The following is a 15950-nucleotide window of genomic DNA, read 5'->3' as shown; positions in this document are numbered from 1 at the left end:
GCGACTCCGTCGATGCGGCGACGATTCTCACGCCGTCGAACTAACGAAACGGCGCGTCGCGGTCCCTCATGACTTGCTTGCTGGCTGGAATTTGGCGCGGTCGTAATTGTCCCGCGACTGCTTGAGAGAGTGGAGACACACCAGAAAGGGAGAGGCACGCAGAAAGAAGCATTTCGCCTCGTTAAAAGCGTGCATCATTGCGGAAGCTACACCGCAGCGCTGGGATCGTCTAATAAACGAGACAGCACTGTTTCCACGTCAGAAGACAGGCGCTGAACGTCAAAGTGGAGAAGTCAGCCAATTACCGAATTTTCTCACGTTTGAGCTGCTTTGCGAATTGAACTCCGATTCGCTGACACCAGCTCTGGCTTCCACGACACTGCACACTTGTAACGAGCCAGAGCCTACAAACGGAGACACAAGCGGGAAGGACTAACGAATAAAGGTTTCCCTTTGACGCGGCCGCCATAGCCGGGGGGGCACTTTGCCTGCACTCTGGCGGCTAAGCAAACGGGTGAAAACCATGATGAAAATAGACGGGGAAAAAAAAAAAAAAGAAGGAAAGCAGGAGTGCACACAGATAGCAGCGCCGTGTTGCGTCAATTAGCGTCATTACGGCACCAGTAGCTGGACCCAGCTTGGGACACTGCCCGCCTACAGCGGGGCGGCGCGACGCTTTCTCGCCATCAGCCTGTTGGATGTGCTTTGGAGAAGTGCTGTAACCTTTTCGTAGACGAGCGCGAATTCTGTCGACTGCGCAAAATATTCACACTATATTGGGGGCCCTAAGCAAATAAGCCAGCTATAGAACGCTATACGGTCCCACGCTATTTGTTTTCGGTTCTTATTCTATGTGCTCAGATTGCTAGGCTGACGGTTTCCTTCTGCTCCTTTTACTTTTGCGATTACATGTTACATTGTGCTTGTACGAATAATTCTTAGTAGCTTTGGATTTTGCATTTTACTTCATTCACTGCTCTATGTAACCTAAAAAAGAATAAAAAAAACGAATTTGGAAGTTATTGGACAAAGTCATTCTGTAGGCACTTTCGCTGAACCTAGTGCGGTCTCTTAACACTATTATGATGTAACTCAGAGGCGAACATTTTTTTCTTTTTTTTTTCTCTTAAGGGCTTCCAATAAAAGGCTAACAAGATTCCGCTGGATGGCGTTGACCTTTTCAGCGGCACCGTGTGCTCAATTACCGGCGTAAGAAAGTCCCTCTATAAGCCTGCAGTTTTCGCCTTCTTTACTCAGTAGTCCGCCCCGTATCTGGAAGCAGTCAGTCCGAGGCCATGGCTATTAGCACCGGCTCTAATATTACATGACTGGCCAAGACGAGCTAAACAAGACTCAAAAGTTGTTCTACCCAAAATTGACGTGAGATGCAATGTTTGCGATGTAGTAAAGAGACCTAAACGGAGCACACGGAAACCTCAATCTTTAAAATCGATTTACGCAGGACAAGTTTGCCGAATGCACATGATCAGGGACAGGAGCAAAACAGCGAAGTTTTAATAGGATACCCGAATCTGATATAGATGAATAAATAAACAAAACACGCATATTGAGTTGCCGTTCAACAGCTGTAGCTTAACTTCTTAAGCTGTTATTACGCAGCACTGAAGCGCCACCTCTAGCTTCATCTAAATGTCCGTGCAAATGACGAATTTTCGAAAGAAATATCCCATTCGTATTCGATTAGGTTTATTGTATCTGAATAGATGGGAGAGCTGCATTACTGGCATTCGATTCGGTCTAGAAGAACTAGTAGTCAAAAACCCCAAGTAATTACTACCTGCATGCCTAGTACAGTAATTAGTCCCTTTAACCCATATTTATGTCCCCACCTGCAGACGCCTGTCGGCTGTTGTGGGTATCTGGTCTCCTGGAGGAAGGAAGAGTTCCCACAGTGCGTAAAGAGAAATAAATACCAATATATAGGCTAAGCAATTGGTTAAGCAATTTGTTACTACAAGCAATTGGAGCATGAAGGGTCCTCTCGGCGCTGGCAATGATCTTCTGCTTCGGCGGCGCGAATGGCCAAGCCCACACAGCGGCGGCCTTTAACCGCTGATTCGGCGGTGCGCACATCTGAATTCTGGCTTCGTCGGCGCTGAACCTCAGCTCGGTTGGCAAGCATCCGTTGCGTCACTCACATCTTCTTGTTCCTATTATAAGGCAATGCTGTGAGTGCGCGGACAATCTGTGGTGCAAACTATCGCATGCTGCCGATAAGCGAGCAATGCAGAACTCGTAGTTCTTCTCTATCTTCTTCTGCGATTCCTTTTTTTTATATTTTTTTTTATCCGTGACTCTTTTTCTCTCGGTTACACCGCCATCGACGGCGACGCGGTTCACCGCCGATGCATGATTCCGTTTTCACAGAGGTAGGGTCCTCTGAGCAACGTCACCTAGTGACAATTAGCAGAAATGTCGTTAAAACGCAATTAAAGCGCAATTAAAACCCGCCATTGTCGGTGCTTCCATGCAAGAGCCGCATGACAGGTCGCCACGCAGAGCCACCACGTTCACCGAATCTCTGTTCTGAGAACAGTGTGATATACAGTATGCATGATGCGGGGGGTACATGCTGCGCAGGATTGTCCCCTGCTTGTTTACCTTTGCTTGATGCATGCATCTGTCTCCCGTAAGTCTGATCTGCGGGCCAAATGAGAGCTCGATGCTGGTGCAACTGTGTATGACAGGTCGGGCTCGAACTATTGCTATGCAATAAAAAAAAAAAAAAAAAGAAAACCTTCGGTGGCGAAATGGATTAACGATATAGACTGAAACGTCAAAATACGTATACGTTCGACTTCAATTATTACCTATATATATATATATATATATATATATATATATATATATATATATATATATATATATATATATATATATATATATATATATATATATATATATATATATATATATAACCCTGTAATAAATTACCAACATATTCGTTCCCATTGTTTTATGCATGGAGGTCTTTATTCCAAATAACCGTAAAACCAGTCGTAAACACAGCCGATTGTTGGGGTATGACGTAACCTTGTTCCGCCTTCCGCGGGTTTGCGTTACCTGTAAGTTGCGTTCGGGCACACTTCTTAGCCGAAATTACCGTTTAACTCGCTGACTCAAAACCACTGAAGAGAAAGAAATTGCGGGGCCCTATACCGTTGAGAGATCGCTATTGCGCACCGCCCGAACCGAGCTCTATAATTACGTTAGCCTTCGTGTTGATTTCCTGGCATAAAATTTCAAGGCACAAACTGAAATAGAAAAAGAAACGATTTGCATAGTTATTTCACATCTTCAATGCCGCAATGATAAGAATAAATAAGCTATCATTGCCATGTACATATGCTAATGCTTGCGATTGCGGATGCTCTGTTAGGAACATCGCATCAGCTTCGCGAATAGCAGATAAAGAGAGGGAGGGGGGTTACACGTTGTTGTACAACTGCAGATATTTCTCATAAAATCTTATCAGAACGAAAAATACGGACAAACTGAACATGAAGCGTGTCCAGAGCTTGCAGAAACCCATTTAGCACTGCGTGCGAGCTGTAAATCGAAGTGCTTAAGTTCCTCTTGTGCTGATTTTGCACGTGCCTATTGGGTCACAGAGACGGCTTTATAGGAGGAAGTTTAGCTTTATGGCCCTTTCCATAAGGTCTCGCAAAAACGCGCATGCCTTTGTGTTTTATCGACCGTGCATCGAGGCTATAAGTGGGCATTTTTGCTTCGATCTATTTACAGTGAAGAAATGAACCGTTAAAAATGTGAACACAAAATTTAATATGCAAAAAGCTCCGGGCACCGGCCGCTGCACCGTGAAAACTGGGTTTCTTTTTTTTTCTTCTTTTTTTTTTTGTGCAATGCATGGTGCGTGCAGAATCGTTGAGTAGGCAAACCGAGATTTCATTCCGAGCCTCTTCCCCTCTATCGTTATAATATTATTTACCGCAACCCACAGTAGGATTACGCCGTGAACCCGCAGTCAAAGTCTCCGAAGACAGCCTATACGGCTGTAAGCCCGCAGTTACGTCAGTGTGACCCAAAAATGATATTGGCTGGGACTGCCATTACCGTGACAAGTACCAACTACTGTAGTTGTTGTTTGATGATAAAAGTTCATAGCCTCACTAAAATATAGAAAGAAGACGTAAACCAAAGGGTCAGCAGCCGGAAGAGAAGGACGAAAAGTAATAAACGCTATGTGCACACTAGCTGAAAAAAAAAAAAGGGATGATTTGCTCTCCATGAAGAATTCGGAGGCAAATGAGCAAAATAAGCAAAAATATCTCAGAATGCCAGCCCAGGTTTTTTCTTAGTCTACTTTCTAGTTCAGAATTTTTTGTGTGTGTGCTGAGCGCTGCCAGAAAAAAAAAAAAAATGTAAGGAACGAACAAGAAGGATCTTGCAGTGAAGTCTCGCACCACAGCGTGTTTACACGGTGGAGTTTTACATTTTTACATGCGCAGAAAAAAAAAAGAAAACGAATACGGGAAGAGCACACTGCTATCTGCTCGCTATCCTCTTCTGCCACCCTCATGTAGGCTTCTTCCTTCTTTCTTTTTTTCCCCTCCAGCATCAGACGCGCCTCACTGTTTTGGGAGGACGGCCTGCGAGCGACGTGTCTCTGTCACGGATCACCGATGCCAACGACGGACGGATCAGGAAAGAACGACTTTGTTGCCTCGTGATGGAGAGAAAGAGGGGAAGAACAGAAGGAGAAGTCGAGATAGACAGCAGCATGGAGCGCATCTTCAGACCCAACCTGCCTCCAGCCACCCATTGATCTCTCGTACTTGTACGCGTGCAGTGTGAAGCAAAAGAAAAAACGAGAAAGCTCCAGGCACCGAAAAACAAAACGAACTTACGGCCACATCTTCCTCTTTTTACAGGCTTGGGAGGAAAAGTTCGGCTTTTCACCCCACTCTATCCTATTTGCTGCCAGGCGCGTTTTAGATCGTTCGTTCGTTTTTTTTTTTTTTTTTGTTCTTCAGACTGGAGTCCATAAGTGATCGAAGGAGCAAGCGATAGAAAGACAAAGAAATACAATGGCCGCTTTTGTACAATGTAACCGTCTTTAGGACCTTTTCTGCTCCTGGAGTAATTCGCTCGAGGGTAACATCCCTTTCTCCTTCACCATTCTACAAACATTTCTCTATTTTTATTAGCACCTGCTTCCCTAGCACCATCCGCTAATGTGTGTTTTGCCAGGCAAGCACGTGTTATGCGAACGACCGGTTTCCGAGCAGCGAAAAAAAAAAAATCGCGAGAAAAGTTTAATCCCGTACACAAAGGGCTTGCGTAAGATCGAGTAAGTCTTTCGAAGAAGACAGCGAAGAATGGAAAGAGGCAGCAGCGCGGAGCAACGGCTAACGAGAAAGAGAGGAATGCGAATAAAACAAGGGAGTCTAAAGAGTCAAGTTCGAGAGGTCGGCAATAACGCACGAAAAAGAGAAACTCGGCCGGGAACGCGTGCGGCAGTTTTATGGTCGGATGATCGTATGACCCGGCGTACGAGGGGAGGAAATATCCAAGCAAATAAAGCAAAAAACTCATGGCAGGAGAGGTTTAAGTACACTGCAGCCCCCGACGGAGAGGTGTGCGTATACTAAACGCGTCGAAAAATGCAAAATGGAAAGCAACGCAAGCACGGAAATGAAGTCTGCCCCTAGTTGCACCGCGGAAAAAGTTTGATTGTGAACGGCTCCTCCTATATACGAGTGCGCGCCGGCAGCCCGGCAGTGCATCTTATGGATGGCCGTTATTAAAGTCGTTGCATTCGCGTAAGCGTATGGCGTGTGCGCGCGTGCGGAGCAACGCGACCGCCTCTCGTGGATTGCTTGCCTCTTTCATTCTTTCCATCTCCTCATACAGACTAGTGTTGTCGAGAGGGCGCCTGGTTTCGGAGCGGCGTGCCGCCGCGATCGTGGATGAACCGGTGGTGCGCGAAAACAAGCCCATGCAAGCAGACGTTCCGGTTCACCGATGGCGGCAGCACCGCCGATGCAACTTCGCTGCTCGCGCCGCAGACCGCCGCGCGCGGTAAAAGAAAACAAGTGACAACGAAACTCCGAGACAAGACGAATGAGACGACAAGAAACGATGGAATAAAACCGGAGACAGTCAAACAGGGCTTTGCCAGAAGGGGAGGCAATGCTGAAAAGCGAGCGAAACAGGAGGAAGGGGTGATGCACAAACAAACAGCGAAGGAAAGAACAGTTACCGCCGAAGAGGCTGTTCGCGCTGCTGACCAAGTTTTCCGGTGGCGGTTCGACGACGAAGAGGACGCGACTTTTCTTTAACGGGCCTGTAATAATTGCGCGCAACCCGATCGAGATGGCCCCCCTCTCCCCCTTCCGCTCTTAGCTCCTCAGCTTCCACTGCCGCCTCATTTATCCATTCGCTTTTTCCCGGCTTCGATTTAGTGATGGACTTTTATCCCCCTTCACTCCATTTCTTTCCTTGTTCGCTTCAGCTATATACTGTCCTTTGTATCAGCGAAAGAGCGCACTCCAGGAAGTTTAGGCGGGGCAGAAGAAGAGAATAAGAAAAATAAAAAGCCCCGATCGACGCTTGTGGGCCATGAACGTTGTTTGTTCGGCACCGACTTCCTCTTTCCGATGCGCCCTGCCTTCTTCTTTTCTTCTTCATTCTTCCCTTTCTTTTAAGATTGATGGGGCGGCACTCTGCCTAACGCCGCAAGTGCACGGTATTGAATAACATTAAAAACACATTGAACGTCGTTTTGGGACTGAAGGAGCCGTCAGCAGGCAAAAAGTTGGGACGTCCTATGATCTGCTAGGGGCCTATCATATATTCTTTTTTTGCATGACTCTGACGCAGCGCTTTCATGGATGCTGACCAAAGTGGAAAGTGCCACAAAAAGCTCAATAGGCTACGATCTACGGTTTGAATTTAGTTTCCTTAATTTTTTCGGTGCATGATTGTTTCAACAAAGCTTCTCCAGAACATAAACACGCAAAAGTAATCAACAAAAATTATCTATATTTTTTCCTGTTCTTCTATTCTTTAATTCTAATAGAAGTCGCCTTACTTAAAACTTCACGTGTATACATCAAGAGAAATTCCCGGCCTCGGAACCAAGAGGATTCAATGAAACAAATTACGAGCGAAGTCATGGCTTCGAACGCTAATTTCCGAACGTTTGTCTCTCAAAACATCGAAGCGCTGAGTTTTCAGAGCGGCGTCTTGCACAAGTCACGCAGAGGAGTAGCCATGGGAAGGATCTTCATCGCCCCACGAATGTTTTTCGTACTGTCATACACCGTAGATCAAAACAACCAATGGCGCCGGAAATCTGAACTTTGTCTACACAGTGCGTTTTTCACGCTCAAGAAGACATCTCGGCGCGAGTAAAAACGCGAAAGGTGCATTGAGACTATTCTAAAGTCGTACATCGGACCGCACTCAAACGAGATAAGCCACACTGTCAGACAAGCTGACAAAGCAGCCAGGTCCTATATATGCATAAAGGACACATCGCTTAGGAGGCGGTTGTTAGAAACGTCTTAGTTTGCGCTTGTTTTCAGCGGTTGTTCTGTCTCTTGGCGCTTTTCTATGCTGGGACGTGCCGATGGGAATGTTGGCTCTCATGCTAAATTTCCTTCTATAGAAATCAAAACGTTTTCCATCATAACTGGATTTTATAATCCTTGTTCCATTATTTTTGGATACTCTCTTTTTGTTGTTCCTAATTATGATTTCCTCTCTCTTTTTTTAATCTCACAAATTAAAGCTGAGTAAGCCCCAGTACCAGCCTCAACCATCTCTGTCAGTAAGCCGAATTCGCTCAAATTTCTAGTCTAAGTTCTGCAGTATGGAATGTAAGAAACTGTAAGCCGCCTGGTAATGGCCAATCCCGCTTGTGTCTATGTACCATTTTAATGACGGCAAAAACAATAACAACGACGACACTTGCACAGCATCTGCAAGGCCACTGACGCCGCTGGCTTCTTTCTCTCGGAGCACTTGTTCGTGCTGTGTCTAGGTGCTTTTAATTATTGTGCGTGCTCCTGCGGAGGAGAAGGAGAAAATTTTATTATGTTTGTCTTCCTGAGCGGAGCTCTTTGTCCATGTGCAACCTCTATCCTGTGGGCCCGCTATAGCAACTGGCGCTGGTCTGTCGGTCTGAAATTCCCCGTCTGTTCGTAACACCTGAGTGATGCAGGCCCACTGGAGAGAACTGCAGGTAACCTTTCCACCTACAGGTCCGTCAGGGAGACTACGCGCGTTCAAACTAAAGTTAATTGCATGCCTGGCCATTCAGTTCTGCATTTGATAAATTAGACTAAAGGTCTAACTAAAGGTTTAACAATGCATTTCATGGCGCAGTTGAGAGGTGACAGGTTGTTGACAGGAAACTCGTGGCAGGTTGCTCTATACGGAAGTGACGACGCAGGAACCAGCCCTCCTCGAAAAACATATCTGGCTGCGCCTCACAGTGAATGCCACCAAAGCCAACGATGGACGCGCCATCTCGCAGAGATCGATTTCGTCTTGAGGCTTGGCCTGAGCCATGTCGAACCTGCCGGTGGTCAGTTTCGGTGGCGAAGCTGGTGCAACACGCTTTTCCTTCTTATTGGCCTCTTGAAACAAGGCACTTAGCCCCATGTGGCGATTGGACAAGGTGAAGTGGCATATACAAGGAAATATCCACATATATTATGGTGAGGCTACCCAAAAGTAATAGAAAATAATATGCCTCTGCCCGTGAGGAAATTTCCACAGACGATTGTTCTGGCGCCACACGCTGTCATCCTCGTCTTCAACAGTAGGCGCAATTCCCACACTCGATTATAACCGCATTTTGAAGGCCAATGTACGTACACAGCTTGTCTAAATCCTCAGCATGATCACCTCACTGGTGCTGCGCATCTGACTATAATTTCTGGCCTCATCACAATTTGCACTGTTCAACTATTGTCTTCAACGGTAGACAAGCACTACCCTCACTTGGCATACCGCGATGGCAGCCCCAACTAGCAGCTGCAGACATCCGTGAGACATCCGTGAGGCATGCGCGAGAGATTCATGAGACATGCTTGGCCTTCTCTCTCTCTCATTAAAATTTACTTTTTGCTCAATCATGAGCTGAATTCAGGCCGGGAAGCTGAAAACCAAGGATCGGTAGAACTAGTCGGCTAAGCTTCTATTTCGAGTTCGAGGTACAATAATTGGCATTGTGCTACTGAAGGTTATGCTGTTGCTAGAAGGCTGCTCAAACAATAATTCCTGTCGATATTTATTCTCTTTAAGCAGAGTGAAAAAAAAAGAAAAGACAAGAGGGTGTTGCAAAACTTTTTGGACGCCAGTCTGGGAATTGATGGGGTGCAGGATATTATGGTCAAGCTTGTCCAAACTTTGTTCTGCTTCGTATCCCGGGAAATGAAAAGGCCAGAGATGAAAAATTGCGTGAAGATTTTCTGGTGCTGCGTGCATAAGAGCAGATTGCTCAACGATGATCTCGGCATCTCGAAATTCTCGCGCGGATTTCCGCAATATGGGCTAAAAAAAAAAAAAAAAAGGCAAGCTCAAGGAAATTAGCGCTCAGTAAACACGTGCTTATCGCATTTTGCTCATTTTATCTCCGCCACATGCACTCAAGAGCCGTGTATGTAACTACGGGAAGGACCGGTGATCGAGTGTCCCCTAACGCGAAGCCTTCTGGAATAAACAGGAAAGAGAGCCTGCGCTTAGCAGACGCAAAGCAAAATAGGTCCTCGTACGCGCACGCACAATCGGACACCAAGAGCCATCCGGTGTGCTGTCGCGCACACAACACGCACCGAAGGAAGGCCCCGTGCACGCCGAAACTTTCTTCCCTCGAGGTCACACGAACAAACTTAACCCTCACGCACCCAGCGCTGCAACGCATTCAGGCAAGTTCCGATCTGGGCCATCTCTGTCGCCGCCAGCTAACGTTGCTTGGAGGCCTTCACAAGAGCCGGCGTCGGCTGCGCGGTCTCCCCATTGATTGGCTCCGGTCGCGCCGGCAGACTCATCACGCGCCGGCGTCTTCTGCCGGGTCGTTGGCTAGGAAGAGCGAACGCGTGCGCCTCCGTCTGCGATGATGCCACATCCTAAGCGGCCCATTGAGAGGAGGATGCACTCTGCATCACGCGCCAGAATAAAGCGACCGCGACATCGAAGTAGTTCGACTGCCCTCCAGTGCGATTCGCGTCACGCAGATCGCTCTGGGTGGCGGCGCGGTTATCTGTAGTGAACCACATAAGACAATACTTCGTTAGTGCTTTTTGTACAAACTGAGATGATGATCTTGTGCTCACGAAACAGTCGGAACAGCTCCGGTTAAGGCTGGTTAGTTGAAAAATTTAATTTTCATTAAATTTAATTTAGTTTAATTTTTTGTTTTGTGTTTTTTGTAACAGAGGTTACATGTGCTTTTCTTTATTATTTTTGCAAGTGTTCTATACTGTATCACTAAGTTCAACAAACGGTTTTATTGATATCGTCTACAGCGGTATGTTTCATCTGCTTCATTAATTGCAGTTGGTTTATTACATAGCAATCCGCAATAAAATGCCAACTCAGTTTCATGCAATCAAATTTCTGTATTTGCGCGTTATGTTTATGATTCGAAGTGCTCTTTTGTATGTTTTGTATACGTTTTTTCAAACTGCACGCTGAACGTCATCCGGAGCGGAAGCCTTTGTCAGGCTCTGTAGCCTTTAGCTTTCGCTCCGGCTTTCTGTAATAGAAAGGAACAAAGAAAGAAAGAAAGAAAAAGAAAATAGCAACGCAAATATATAACTCTTTCGATGACTCTTCAGTGGATTGCGACAGTGGGTTTTCAATGTCATGTCTGTTTCATGCCCATGCGAAGGTAGTCCAGAATACCAAATTCATCACTAGAAACCAAGAATGATTATGAAGTAGAGGTTACACGAGCGTCTTAGTGTAAAGGAAGTGTGATTATGTGGCGCCACGTAAAGGGTCTGGAAGGCAGGTGTACGTCTCTGCGCCATAACCGCAAGGCGCGTTTGTGCCAGAATAAGGAATTTAACAACTAATTACAAAATTCACTAGTGTGCGTCTTAATTTTTATAAAGAAGCTATAGAGGTTAAATTATCATTGAACAAAGCTTCACGAGTGTAAGCCATCGGCCGCAGTCTCTGCTGCAGCTTCGATCTTGGCTCGCTTCCGTACTAGGTAAGCTTTTCGGTGGCGGGTCTGGCTTTTCGTTGTATAATGATCTCGGCAGCCTGTCTGGCACGGCTGCAGTCTGTGTCTTTAGCGAGAGTGGCTTCCTCTACATCGCGGCACGCACCTTCAAAAAAAAAAAAAAAAAAAAAAAAAGACCATCCCCCCCTCTCTCTCTCTCTCCGTGCGACAGGACTGAACGAACGAGGTGCATAACGCCTCCAGCCCTCAGCTGCACAGCGCTAACTGAAAAAAGCGGCTTAGCGTACGCGGTCTCCGCGACAGTCTCTAAATGCTTGTTACCGCGTGGTGCACGGACGCAATCGCCAGCGTCTGAATGGCCGAAAAACTCAAAGCGAACGCCGAACGATGCCCACCAAATCGCTCTCTTTGCTTGCTGGTCCCGACGCCGCTGTAACGGTTCTACAAGGGCTACAGCCGCGTGATTCCATACCTACATTCTTGTCTTCGCTGTAAATCAGCGCCGCTACTGCTTTCCTCCTCGCAGGTCTTCGAAGCGCCAGTTCGCAAACCTTGCTCCATTTCATCATCCTCTCTCTCTTCCTTCCCCTCCTCCGTGTTCCGTTATTTTCCCTGCCCGCAGCGTGCGCCTCCCGACTCCTCCTCGCTTCCTGTGACGACGACGACCTTCTTTTTCCGGTCCGGTTGTTTCCACGGTAATGCAATTTCTCGTCCTTGTTGGAAACGGTTTTATGTCCTTCCCCGATGCCGATTGTTGTTCAGCGCCGGGCTCCTTCTCCCTGTGTATATACTGAGAACATCACTCGATATAAGCGGCCGCTGTTTGCAGCGTGGGACGCCGTCTATTCAACTCTGTCGTTGTTTCTCCCTTTGTTTCTCTGCCTTCTTCCCTTTCTTTTCTTGTTTTTTTCCACTCCACTCGCTGTCCCGACGACGTCGTTCTTGAGAGCGCGTTTCAGCTCCTCTTGTCTTGAGCTGATGAAAGAGGCGCCGCCGCGGCTTTTGGAGAGGATCTCGACACAACACCGAAGAGGATTTTTGTCAACTCGAGCAGTTCCTCTTTACTCTTCGTAACTACGCGCGTTTTTCTATCTTCTCTCCCTTTTCTATTTGCTTTTTACTTGAACTTACACATCACCCTGGAGAGGGCAGCTAAATTACGTGTGCGATCACAAGCATGTAAAAGATGGTTGTGTTGCGCAAGATACCCATAGGCTGTTCGTTGTGCACTGCTTTCTGTTTTCCCGTGGAGCGCATAGGCATTAATGCTTTTGCATTTTTTTTTTTTTTCATTTTCTGTTGTCTCTTGATCTGATGCCTTCGTGGCGCAAGGCAGGTAAATTGAAGTCGGTCAGCGAGGATGATGCACTGTCGCAAGCGTTCCCCTCTTGATCCGACCTCTTAAAGCATCAGAACTGAACGACCTCGACTCAGAGACGGAGCGGTTGCGGCATGCGTACGGAAGATGAAATTCACCTCTCCTGCAGTAGCGCCGTATCGATGGCACACGAGAACACAGCACATTCAAGTCTTGCGTAAGGATGATGCTGTGGTAAAGCTATTTAAAGCACGTGGACCCATGCATGAAATGCTGCGTAATTTTCATAGACAAAAAATTATTTTCTCATCGGCTATCGACTGATGACGGTATGGGTCTACTAAACAGTCATACCCGCAGGAGTGTTCAGTGTGGACGCTTTTTGCTCTTCTCTCTATATATATTTTTTAATTTTGATTTAATTCGTTCTGTAGTTTCTTTTTTCTTTTCTCGCATCCAGTGAATCTCGAGACGAGTAGCACAGCTGCGTGCGTCACTTCAGGGCTAGTCGATTTCATTAACATTTCGCATTAGAAAGGATGTACGCACCTAAGATTCAGCTCGTTCTGGCTGTAATATAGAAACAGTGAGAGAATAAAATTTCGAAGTTCGTATGTGTAACCGTTCTCAGATGGGAACTCAATTTCGTCATGGGATTTTGACGCGCCTCCGCTTCAGCTTCTTTCGTGACATTATGCAAATTTGCAGTGGCTACCAGGCATAAAGGGTCTTTCACGCGCGAACTGTAAGTAAAAGACAGGGTTAAAGTATGAAAAAGCGAAATTCGTTTTTCAGCCGCCACCGTCGAACGCCTTTAGCCTCCTCTTTCCGATCCCTGTGGTCGCTATGTCTTGAGTGGGTCGACCCAAGCTTCGCCACCTCCTGAGCTCATTCTTCCTAGTAGTCAGCCTAAGGGAACGGGTGCTTAAAGCTGGGTAAGCGCCACAGATGATAGACACAGCATCGATTACTCCAGCCGTCAATTTTATGCCTCGTACTTGTAAATGGTGTTCTGCGACTGTCTGCCCTCATCGGCGTGCGGCTCCGTGCTAGTTTATCATACGTCACTGAGAAAATTAAATACTGTCGCGAATGTACATGACGTGACAAATGACCTCGCGAGAGGTTCAGCACGCGGCCACCATGCGGTGAGCTGTCTCACTAATCTGGATAGATAAGACGCTCATTTACTGAACCTGGCTGTTCGGCCAGCACCGGAGTTTTTCGTCCGTCTCAGTCCTTTGAGGTTAGCCCGTGCTGCCGAGATCCAAGGGAACGTGAATAAAAGAAAAGTAAGCAACGCATAAGGCTGCAGTTTGTCGGAAAGGGCTCTGCGTAGCCAAACTTCCGATACAGCAACGGCAGGAGGAGGAGCAGCAGCAGCAGCACAACTATACCTGAGCATCGAGTGTACAGGCCGGAGAGGGCCGCAGCGGGCTTTCATAAATTCTGATTCAGAGTGTGGGACCACCGGGGGCCCACGCTTCCCTTGCCGGGGCTCCCCGGGGGCCGAAGAAACCGGCTATGGATGGCTAGAAGCCGAGACGCCATCCATAATACCTTACCGCAGAGCCACCAGATGTTGGCGCCCAAGCAGCAAACCAAAATGAGTCACACACCGGCGTCTCAGAGGTTGAACAGAACGAAACAGGAGACACGGCCTGAGGGAGAGAAGGCGTGAGTAGCGAACAGGCGCGGTGGTCAGAGGAATATCTGAGAGAATCCTCCTGCAAATACCTGCGAGAGAGCACGGCGTAGGTAGCGCCGACGGTCTCCCGCTTCGCCTCGCAAGGAGGCGCTTATGGTTCCTTCAAATCGGTGTGCTTTCGCACATACGTGAAAACGACGACTGTTCTCCCCGTTTTTCCGCATCGACGTGCGCGGTGCCTTTGCCAGCCGAGCTCTTCCGAATCATCGAAGTTATTAGCTCCCGAGTGAAGAGAGTGCAAATACTTTTGCTTCCGTCGCCGGCTCATTCTTGCGTTTCCCGGCGGTTCTTCCGGACTCGATTGGGTGTCTGCAGGCACGTGTGCTTTCTGGCGTCCGTGAGAAGCAAGCTGAGCTTTATAAAAGGCTGTAGATAGACGCGTTGGGTCGGAAACAGCGGAACAGGTGAGGATGCATGGTTCCGTTCGATAACAGAACCTCGCATGCCACAAATTTTGCTCGATGAATGACGCTGACAGCGAGGACGGGAATGGAATTTCGCTCTGGCGTTGATATCTTCCTGCCCTCAAAAAAGCTCACCATTTAATGTTTCGAAAATACCTATTGCAACGAATAGAAAGGCAGAAAAGATACTTATGCTGATGTTCAGTCGAAGGATAGTTTTCAGGATAAACGCACAATTAAGAAATTCATTTAGGAAAAAAAAGAAAATAAATAAATAAAAAACTAAAATAAAATAAAATAAAATAAAAATAAATAAATAATAATAATAATTTGAGCGGGCTCTCGAGCCTTTGCGTTCACGCTGCTAAGTATATTGAATGACCCACAGTCTGGTCCCCGTACTGTGGACTGTGGAACCATGCTGTTCTGGTTGTCCCAAATAACTTCCCTCAAATGGTATTTTTACCGTGGCCTATTAGGAGACCTTCTGCTTATTGCGACACTGTCGGATGTATATAAGGCAGGGGACCTGGTGCCGCCGAATTCCCACGGTTTTCTAAAAGATAAAAGCGCCTCCAGCAAGGTACTCGCCCTTCCCAAGCGTGAAACATTTGCAGAGGGTGCCACCAGACCCGGGAAGTATAGTTACAAGTAAAAGTACAGGTGCAGGTACAAGTCTGCAGAAGGCCTCGCCTCGGTAGTACCTAAAAGAATAAGTGGGCTCGGAATAGGAAACGGAAGGCAGAAAACTTGCGGACACTTCCCAAACTGACCAGGATAAAAACAAAACAAAAAAGACTAACCGACGATCAATGAGCTTCAGGTGGCTCTGTACGCGACAGCACTGGAGTCTGCCTTTAGAAAGAGGAGAAGCGAACGCCGGCAGAGTGGACGTCGGGAGACCTCACACGGGAAAGCCGAACTTTAACCCTATCCCTAAAACGAATTTCACGTATTCAAATAAAAGAAAAGGAGAAATAGGCGAGACTCTATTCGATGCTGGAGTGTATATTCGACACAAATAAGAAAAAATATCTGCGAAGGAAGCCGGTGCTTTCCTTCTGCTTCTCTCTTTTTCTTCTTAGTCTGAAGAATGGTAACATGCTATCTGGTTCTTCGGTTTAACGAGGACAGCGAAGGGGCTGCAGCCAGCCATTTTGTTACGGAGAGAGTCACAAGATGATAAGACAAAATAAGAGGGAAGGACAAAAATAAAGGGATGCCAGTAAAGTATTGCTCATTCGCTCGCGACAGCCAAATCTGCCGCGTGGCTGGCTGGCATACGTTATATGGCCGGCACTGTTTACGACAGAACGAGCGCTGAAAAAAAAAAAA

At 46.9% G+C, this 15950-nt stretch overlaps 1 protein-coding gene across 3 annotated transcripts in view; it reads right to left on the bottom strand.

Annotated features, from left to right (window-relative positions):
* Positions 1-15950, bottom strand: part of LOC146193889 (uncharacterized) — a 397134-nt gene that overhangs the window by 358563 nt on the left and 22621 nt on the right. The window lies entirely within an intron of this gene.

Source organism: Amblyomma maculatum, chromosome 4, assembly GCF_055883805.1.
Source record: "Amblyomma maculatum isolate TAMU_Amacu chromosome 4, ASM5588380v1, whole genome shotgun sequence".
In the NCBI taxonomy this organism is placed as follows: Eukaryota; Metazoa; Arthropoda; class Arachnida; order Ixodida; family Ixodidae; genus Amblyomma; species Amblyomma maculatum.
The sequence above is the reverse complement of the archived record's forward strand: the minus strand, read 5'-3'. Positions and strand labels throughout refer to the sequence as shown.